Source organism: Kogia breviceps, chromosome 5, assembly GCF_026419965.1.
Source record: "Kogia breviceps isolate mKogBre1 chromosome 5, mKogBre1 haplotype 1, whole genome shotgun sequence".
In the NCBI taxonomy this organism is placed as follows: Eukaryota; Metazoa; Chordata; class Mammalia; order Artiodactyla; family Physeteridae; genus Kogia; species Kogia breviceps.
In genome coordinates this window covers 54,437,915-54,446,528 of record NC_081314.1, presented here as the reverse complement: position 1 = coordinate 54,446,528, position 8,614 = coordinate 54,437,915, and the positions used below count along the sequence as shown (strand labels likewise).

Below are 8,614 nucleotides of genomic sequence, written 5' to 3'. Positions count from 1 at the left end.
ACCCTGTACTGGGAGTGTGAAGTCTTATCCACTGAGCCACCAGGGAAGTCCCCTAATTTTCTTCTTTTCATAAAGAGAAAGTAAGCCTCAGGTTCCTGGGCAGGCAGTAGTATTTAGCTTGACCATAGGAGCAGTGTTTTATTTTCACTGTTCTTATTTAAATGATTATTGTGTCTATATGGCAACTGATGCCAGTTTTCTATTTAAAGTAGAAATAGCAACATCTTTAAAACAAATTAAGTGGAAAAGTGAGTGTATTTAAAGAAAATGTATAATAAGTGGGAAGAAGTGTTTGCTTTAGTGTTTCCTTTCATGTCAGGGAACTCCATTGGTTTGACACTCCTGACTTCTTGCCACAGCTTCATCATTAAGGAACTTTACTCATGCTGCAGGGTGTCGGGGTGAGGAGAGTTGCTATACCTCTCTGTAAATTTGGGAGTAATGAAAAGAACATGCTCAGGTCAGCATCCCCCTTCTTCCTCATGGAATTTAAATACCCAGAGGATAATTACTCATAGATAATTTGCTTATAAACTCCCAGCCCAATTGTTAGAATCCTAGCAGCAGGTTATTTATTTAGTGTATCTTTACTGTGTGCCTGTGATATACTGGGTTCTGGTTCTCTCTTTTCTTCTCCTTTTGCTGCCCCCAGAAGCAACCTCTCCATTTACAGGGCTCTTGACCAGCCTCTGGCCAGGCTGTCACAGTGGTGTTTTTGGTTTGTCAGCTTCTGAATCTGCTTAGAGGCAAAAGCCAGGGGCACTGATGAGCTTGGGATCCTTCTAGAAGAAAGCATCAGGTATTCATCGTCATGAATCATGAGACAAAAACAGGTAATGGTCATAAAGGCGTCTAGCCAATCTCCTGGTGGTCTAACCATAATCCATCCATGTGGGTCAATCATGAAGGATTTTATGATTACCCTGCTAATAATGTAGACTTTTGGCAAAAGGCCTTGGGTAAGAGGGCACTGCCCCTTCCTTGGAAAGTAATAACTTGTGTGTTTAGGCCCCTGCATTTGCTTTTGTCAGTTCTCTACCACTCAACTAAAGTGGCGCCCTTCTCTCCTTGTTATATCGCTCTATTTTGTGTTCATCATTGTACTTATCTCCACTTTTCTGTTTAATTGATTAGGGTCTGACTCCCTCCACTAGACTGTAAGCTCAAGGAGAGCAGGAACCATTTCTGTGCTGTTCATGGCTATATCTCATGTGTCTAGAATACACTGAATAAATGAATCAAAAGTCCCACGTTCCAATTGTTGGAAAAGGAAAACTAGGATGTGTACTTTCCAGATCTAATTAGCAGTCACTCTGCAGTATCATTGCTCAACCCCGGAACTGAGATACGCATTAATTTTTCCTGCTGTGTGTGGCTCTAAATGCTCCACTACATTTTTATCTACTGCATTTCTATTCATTGGTTCTTTAATGCTCTGTCTACAGCTGGAAAGTGTCTGCAGTGTCTCATAAAGGAGGCAGTCAACAGGCAAAAGATAAGTGCTTGTAAGTAAAGGAGTAGGACCCAAGGGAAACCTTATCAAGAAATCGTTGTTAAGGTGTAACTTTCTATTGCAATCTATGCAAGGTCTGTCCCCTAAGCTCCTTTTTCTGCCCTGTGCTGGGAAAGGTGAATTGGACATTGAAAACTGGTTTGAAAAAATTATTCAGAGTCCCCGAGCAACTTCTGGTGAAACTGTCCAAATTTTTCTGAAATTTATGCTCATCCAAGTAACTGCTCATAAAGGCACAATTTTTGAGGCAAAATTATTTCATGCTTATTCTTCCATTTCTCATGTTTCCTCATGACAACACAGAGGTAGGTAAGAGTCAGAGGTAGCATTTTACCAACCCTGGACAATTTTTTTTTAATGATATGTATAGGAGCATGAGATGGCACCTTCTGGTCTTTTGGTATCCCTAAATATAAAGAGGTCCAAACTGACACTTTCTGAAGAATATTAAAAGGAAGTAAACCAGGAAAGTGGACTAGAATCTGCTTACAGGTGGGAGAGCTCCTCAGGAGTTCCTGGTTTGTGTGAAGATTTCATTGGGTTTATTGGCAGTGGACTGGAGACTCATATCACCATTCAAGTGCTGACGATTAACCAGAAATTGCTCCTGGATGCTGAATATTTTTTTCTTTGAAATCAAACCCATTTTGAATTTCTAACCCAAATCAGTTTTACCTGCGAACGTCAGAAAAGTGTAAACCCTCTGTCCTGAAATACAGGCACAAACTTATCTCAGATATTAAATACTCATAACCACTGTGATTGTGGCTGGTGTTGTTCTAATAATGAAAAGCCAGGAAAAAATGAGATTTAATCCAGAAATCCATCAAAGAAGACAGCAAAAATGAAAATACAGTGCTTGAAACACCACATCCCTTGAATTACATGCACACACACAGACTTACAGAAAAACACTGACACTTTAGTAGCTGCCCATTCCATGACAAATCCCAACTTCCTATCTCTTCATGACCGTAATGCATCTGGACTAGACTAAATTCAGGGTTTTCTTCAGTCTATAAATGTTAATAGCTTGCATGTATTCGCTCTTTACCTTTCACGGTATGGCTTCTCATACCTTATCCCATTTAAACATTACAACAAGCTCATGGAGAAGGCAGACAGACGTTCTATTCCCACTGTAAAGCTGAGACTCTGAGAGCTTGAGTGACTTGCCAAAGATCATACAATAAACAACTGGCAGAGACTGCTTTAAGGCTCCAAACTTCTGATTCTTTAACTCTATGTCTGTCCTGAAATGTTTCATAGCTTCTTGGGTATCCCAGGCGATCTGATATACCCTGCAGAACTCTCATAAGCTCAAATTATGGGAATGTCTCAAGACTTCAAACCTGGATGCTGGTCCAAGGCAATAATAAGCTTAAGCTAGGTGGACTTTCCCAGACTGTCCTGGCACTGATTAGTCATTTTTCTGGGGAGAACCCAGGTCCTCTGAGCTAGAACCCACAACCTAAAGGTACACTTGAACTGCTCCATCCTAGGAGGGAAGTGTCAGACAGCCCGTATTCTTCTCAAAACAGAAGCCCAGTGAATTTGTTTCCAAGGATGGAGAGTTACATCTCATTAGATCCCATGTATTTTGAGGGCTTGGACCAAAGATGCAAGAATTCATGTAGGTACTTTCCATCTAAATCAGTCTATTCAATGCATGTTAAATAATTCATTCTCCGATGAGGCCAAACATGCCTGGGTTTGTACCATCTAGACCTCATCCTTTTGAGACATAACATAGTTCTCATCCTAACAGAGCCAATGAAAAAATATAAGGCCCGTGTATATCTTGTCCCCACTCAGACGTCATCTGTCTAGCCTGAATGCACAGATACTCCCTTCTAAGTTTACAAAAGATACTTCCTTTCTACTGGCACAAATCACAATCTCCTTGTTTTCCGAAATTTATTTTTTAACAGAGACAGGGGAAGGACTCTCATTTATTGAGTTCTAAATATGTGTCTAACCCTGAGATAGGCAATTTTAAGATTATCATTTTTAAATTCTCATAATAGGTCGGTGAGGAGGTCATTTCACAGATGAGAGAAGAAAGGTTAGTAGAAGTTAGATACCCACAAGGTCACATAGACTGAAATTCCCGGTCAGTCTTCAAATCTCAAATCCTCGATCTTTATACTCATAAGATGTTGAGAATCCAAAGATAAACTTGGCCTACTTGAACTTTGGAGAAGGAGGAAGGTCTTGTCTTTTTTATGAAGGGAGGGGAAATCAATCTCTCCCATCCTTTCTTTTCAGTAATGCTAAGGGAGGTGGAAGAAGTTTAAGAGCAGCAAGGGCTCCGTGAAAAAGGGGGGAAGCTTTCAGAGGGCAGGAAGCCGGTCTGGGTAGCCAGCTTTGTCCAATGCCAAGTCCAGCAGAGGTGGGGCTTCTGGCAGAGTCTGTGCATTCGCAACACGCCGATACTGCAGAGTCCTGCCTGGTCCTTTCCCCGGATAGAGAGCTGTTTGCATCTCTTGCCCCTCGGCCTCATATAGCCTGAGAAACTGGAAGCGGCACCTGGAGTCTCAGTAGGCCAGGCAGGAGTTGACAGAGAGAGAGAGCGCGTGTGCGTGTGTGTGTGCGTGTGTGTGTTTGCGGGGGGGGGGGGCGTCTGGTGAGAGGCTTCGGCTCAATAACGTAAGGGGTTGGGCAGCCCACGTGACTCCAGGAGGGCGGAGACCAGCTAGCTGGAGGGAGGACTGACAGGCCGCGGGGAGGGTGCGGGGTAGACGGGGCAATCTGCATAACTGGGGAGCTGTTCCGCAGCAGCGGCTGCCTGCTGCCTTCCTTTGGCGCCACCAGCCAGCATCACAGGAGGCAGGGCCGGGCGCTGTAAGTGCGGACCGCCAGCCGTCAGCGCCGGCAGCCAGGTCATCGCCTCCAGCCCTCCGGTGAGTGAACATCCCCCTTCGCCGCGGTCTGTCCCGCCTCCGTGCCGCCTGCACCCCAGCTGGACCCCCGCGCATGGGAATGATTGCCTCTGGTTGAATGAACCAGGGAGCCGGAGCCACCGGGAGGGGGGAAGCAGGAACATGGCGCAGAGGCTGAGGCGCGTCCTCCGGGAAGGGGTCTCCTGTAAGAAGGAAGGAGGCGAGTCGAGGTCTCTCCGGCTCTGGCCCGGAATGTGGCCTGGACAGCATCCAGGGTAGGGGGACGCCGGGCTCCAACTCGCAGGGCTACCAGGCGGGGCTGGGACGAATGCAGCTCTGGCGCGGCGGGAGATAGAGGCGAAGGAGGGAGCCGCGAGCTGCGTCCGGGCCCCCCGGGTCTCCACCGCCGCCGGGCTCGTCCTGTCCCCCCATGCCTTGCACACACCGGGCTCGCACAGCTCGGTTCTCGGCCTCGGAAAGAGCCCACGGAGAGGAAGAGACGCTTTTCCGGCCGAAGCCCGAGGGGAGAGCGGGGACAAACAACATCTGCCCTTTTACCAGAGAGCAAACTCTTCAAAGGGACTCTAGCTGAGCCCGGTGACCTGGCCAGGCCAGTGCGCTCTCAGGAGCATCTGTCCCCAGAGAGCGGTAACACGCCAGGGGCGACGAGGAGGACGTGATGGGTGAAGTGTCCAGGGAAGCTCCCTGGCCAGAGGGAGCAACCCTGGGGAGAGGATTCTCACCTGCACGTAAGACTCCTCTCTTCCCCCATGCCAAAGCACATCAGTGTCCTACGAATCCAGAGGGCCAGAGTAGAGCAGTGTGGCCTTGCGGGACGCAGCCCCCAGCCTCCTTCTCCCTCTTGAGTCACCGCCTCCACCCCCCGCCCCCCACACACAGGTATTTTGTTTTGTGATTGAACAGTAAGATAGAAGTCGCCAAATGACTAGAAGCGAAGTGAAGGCGGAGGAAAGATGCGGGAATGCTGGAACAGTAGAGCTCTCGCCTGCTCCTGGCACTCGCCACCCCACCACCTGTGCCAGACTCGGTTCATTGAGGTCTTGAACTGAGAGGCGCAAAGGAACCGGCTCTTGGGAGGGATTCTCACCGAAGTGGCGAGGCCAGTCGCTGGCCAGAGTTGACCAAGAAACACAGAATGAAAACCCACCTCGTCTCCCCCCCAACCCACCCACCCCGACCACAGCCCCCTCCAGGAAGGGGTCCGTGAGAACGCCAAGCGGCAGGATAGCACCAGTCAGGAGCCTGGACCACAGAGAGGATGGCGGGGAGGGGCGCTGTCCGCGGTGCTGAAAGTTCTCCGAGGCAGGGAGATAATCCGGCCAGGGGACTGGCGACTCACCACTTGCCAACATTCCTCCAAAGCAGAAACTGCGTTAGAACCACGTAAAGGGGGTCAGGTGGAGCAAGCGACCTAGAGAGATGGGTAAAGGTGCTATGCATTCCCTGGTTCTCTGCCTTCCCCCGGACTCCGCTTGGAAGGAGATTTTCCCCACTCCTGGGTAGAGGAGCAAGGAGCGGGTGTCGCTCCAGGATCCAGCTTTGCTGTCTTCGAATGGGAAAGAATGTGGCGCCTCGTTCTGTTTTCTCTGCCTGCACTGTGAATCTTCCTGTTCGTAAAGCGTTGGAAACACAGTTAGGGTTGCTGTTCTGGTAAATACTTCTGTGGCTTTCAAGAACCAGAGAACTGTGAGGCAGCACAAAGGAAGAGGCTTCATCAATGGAGAGACCGGGCTTTCTATTCCTGGCCAAAGATTTTTCTCTCTTCAGCACCTTTCTCTCCCCACCACACGTTATTTACATCTTCTAGACATAGATCTCTAAGCAGCCCGGTATGTTTCTTTGATGAGTCTTTTACATTACGGGCTAGATGAGGAAGGAACTAAGCCAATTTAGGGAGGCCACGATAGGAGAATATTTACTAAAAACCTACTATCTGCTGAATCATATTATCTCATTTAAGCTTTACAATAGCTGCTAACCATAAGTTTCACAAAGTTAAGAAAACTGAAGTTATGTATCTCAAATCCAGAGCTTGGATTCAAATTCAAGTCTGCTTAACTCTGAAATGCAAGCTATTTTCATGCCTTCATTGTGGCATTTGGCTTTGGATAGCTGTTACTGGAGAATATAGCAAGAGTCTGTCAAAGGTAGAGGGCCTGCTTTTTTTTTTTTTCACACACACTACTCTCTCTTCCAACCCTTTCCTCTTTAATCTGTTCACCCACCCACTGTCACTCACTCCCACCATACCAACTGCTTTTGTGCATGCTGCTTGAGACACCACTGTTCACACAACTTGAGCTTCAGGATAACAGAAACACATTAGGGGACTAAAACAGCAGGCTTTACTGAAAGAACAGCAGGGCTTCGGGGAATCTGGAGGATTAGAGCCCACTTGTGCTTTCATATTTAGAATTACACCCTTGAGTTAGAGGGCTGGAATAACCTTCAAAATCATTAAGCATCATTGTTTTACAAAAAGGAGAATTTGGGAACCACAAGATGGTTATTAGTCTAAGTCAGAAAACTGAAAGGTTAGGATTGGAATCCAGTTGACCTGACTCCAAGGCCAGTGCCGTTTCCACTACCCCCATGGTGGCTCAAATATTCTTCCATGCCTTCTTTGATTATCTTCGACAAGAACATCAGCATGAGTGAACTATATTCAGTAATTATAAACACTTAAAATACAAGCAGTCCTCATTCCTACTTTTTCTTCCTATTCTTTCCCCTTTGGTCTCACTATTCCAGTGTTGTCTGACCCAACATAACTGAGATACCTGACCCACCTTCCTCAGTAACTGTTCTCCCTATAGCAACAAATTGCAAATGGGGAAGATGGTGTGGCATTTCTTTGCTTGCCTTTATGTTGTCCATATTTCCTCTTCTATGATCTACTCTCAACAAATAATTTTGCCAAAATCAGTTACCCTTAGCATCTTCCTACATTCTCAAAGGTACTTGGAAGAGGCCTCAAAAAGATCAAGGCAGAAATAACTGATCATCATAAGTGCTGATATCTATCAAATGCTAGCCACTATGCTAAGTCCTTTCATAAATCATTTCATTGAATTTTCACAATTCAGTCAAGTAGATAATTTCATTAGAGATGATCCTAGAGTTCTAGTCTACTCTAACATACAGTGGACCTGATACTCTATTCATTTTTGCTTGCTTCTCTTTCAGCCCACAGTAAAATCTCACCCTCATTAATTGGATTTTTATAGCCCTAGTAATCACACTGGCAAAATGTAATTTGTATATTGAATTGGATAGTTCTATCCTGCTCCAATATGTAGAATTTAGAAATTCAAATTCAAATTCAATTCAAATGGCACTGTTCTGCTGTTTAATCTCTTAATATTTATCACAACATATTCCTCCCATTTGTTATCCTTTACTTAGAGATCCCTTTATGTCTTCCTAGTGCGATTTCTGTCATTCTGCTTCAACCCCCCTATAGAAGCAATTAAGGCATAACTCATAATTAAATGCATAACTTCTATTATACCCTCACTGGGCGATCCTGCAAGGGTGCTGTTGCCGGGTTGCTCGGCCCCATGAACCATAATCTTACACTGTCTAGAACCACTCTATCCAATACGGTAGTCATCAGCCACATGAAGTTATTTACATTTTAGTTAGTTAAAATTTACACATTAAAAATTCAGTTCCGGGCTTCCCTGGTGGCGCAGTGGTTGAGAGTCCGCCTGCCGATGCAGGGGACACGGGTTTGTGCCCCGGTCCGGGAAGATCCCACGTGCCGTGGAGCGGCTGGGCCCGTGAGCCATGGCCGCTGAGCCTGCGCATCCGGAGCCTGTGCTCCGCAATGGGAGAGGCCACAACAGTGAGAGGCCCGCGTACTGGGAAAAAAAAAAAAAAAAAAAATTCAGTTCCTTAATCACAATAGCCGTATTTCAAGTGCTCAGTAAAACCATACGTGGCTAATGACTGCCTTATTGGACAGTGCAGATATAGAAAACTGCAGAGAGTTCTATTGGACAATGTTGCTTTGGAAAGTGCTAAAAACATCCTCACAGCAACTGAGAACGTGAAATTGGGAATAAGGATTTGGGACTCTGTTTTGAAACATTTGCCACGAGAGGAGAAAAAGCTACTTGTGCCTAGGACATCCCCCAAAGCCCAAAGATGCTCAAGACAACAAGGCCAGCAAGGAGAACACGTCTCACTGAAGGAG

General features: G+C 46.3%; 1 protein-coding gene across 1 annotated transcript in view; it reads left to right on the top strand.

Annotated features, from left to right (window-relative positions):
• Positions 1-4,124: 4,124 nt before the first annotated feature.
• SLC7A14 (solute carrier family 7 member 14) overlaps positions 4,125-8,614 on the top strand; it is a 122,209-nt gene continuing 117,719 nt past the window's right edge. The window contains exon 1 of the mRNA XM_059064834.2: positions 4,125-4,416. The gene's annotated coding sequence lies outside the window, so the exon portion shown is untranslated. The remainder of the gene's footprint in view (positions 4,417-8,614) is intronic.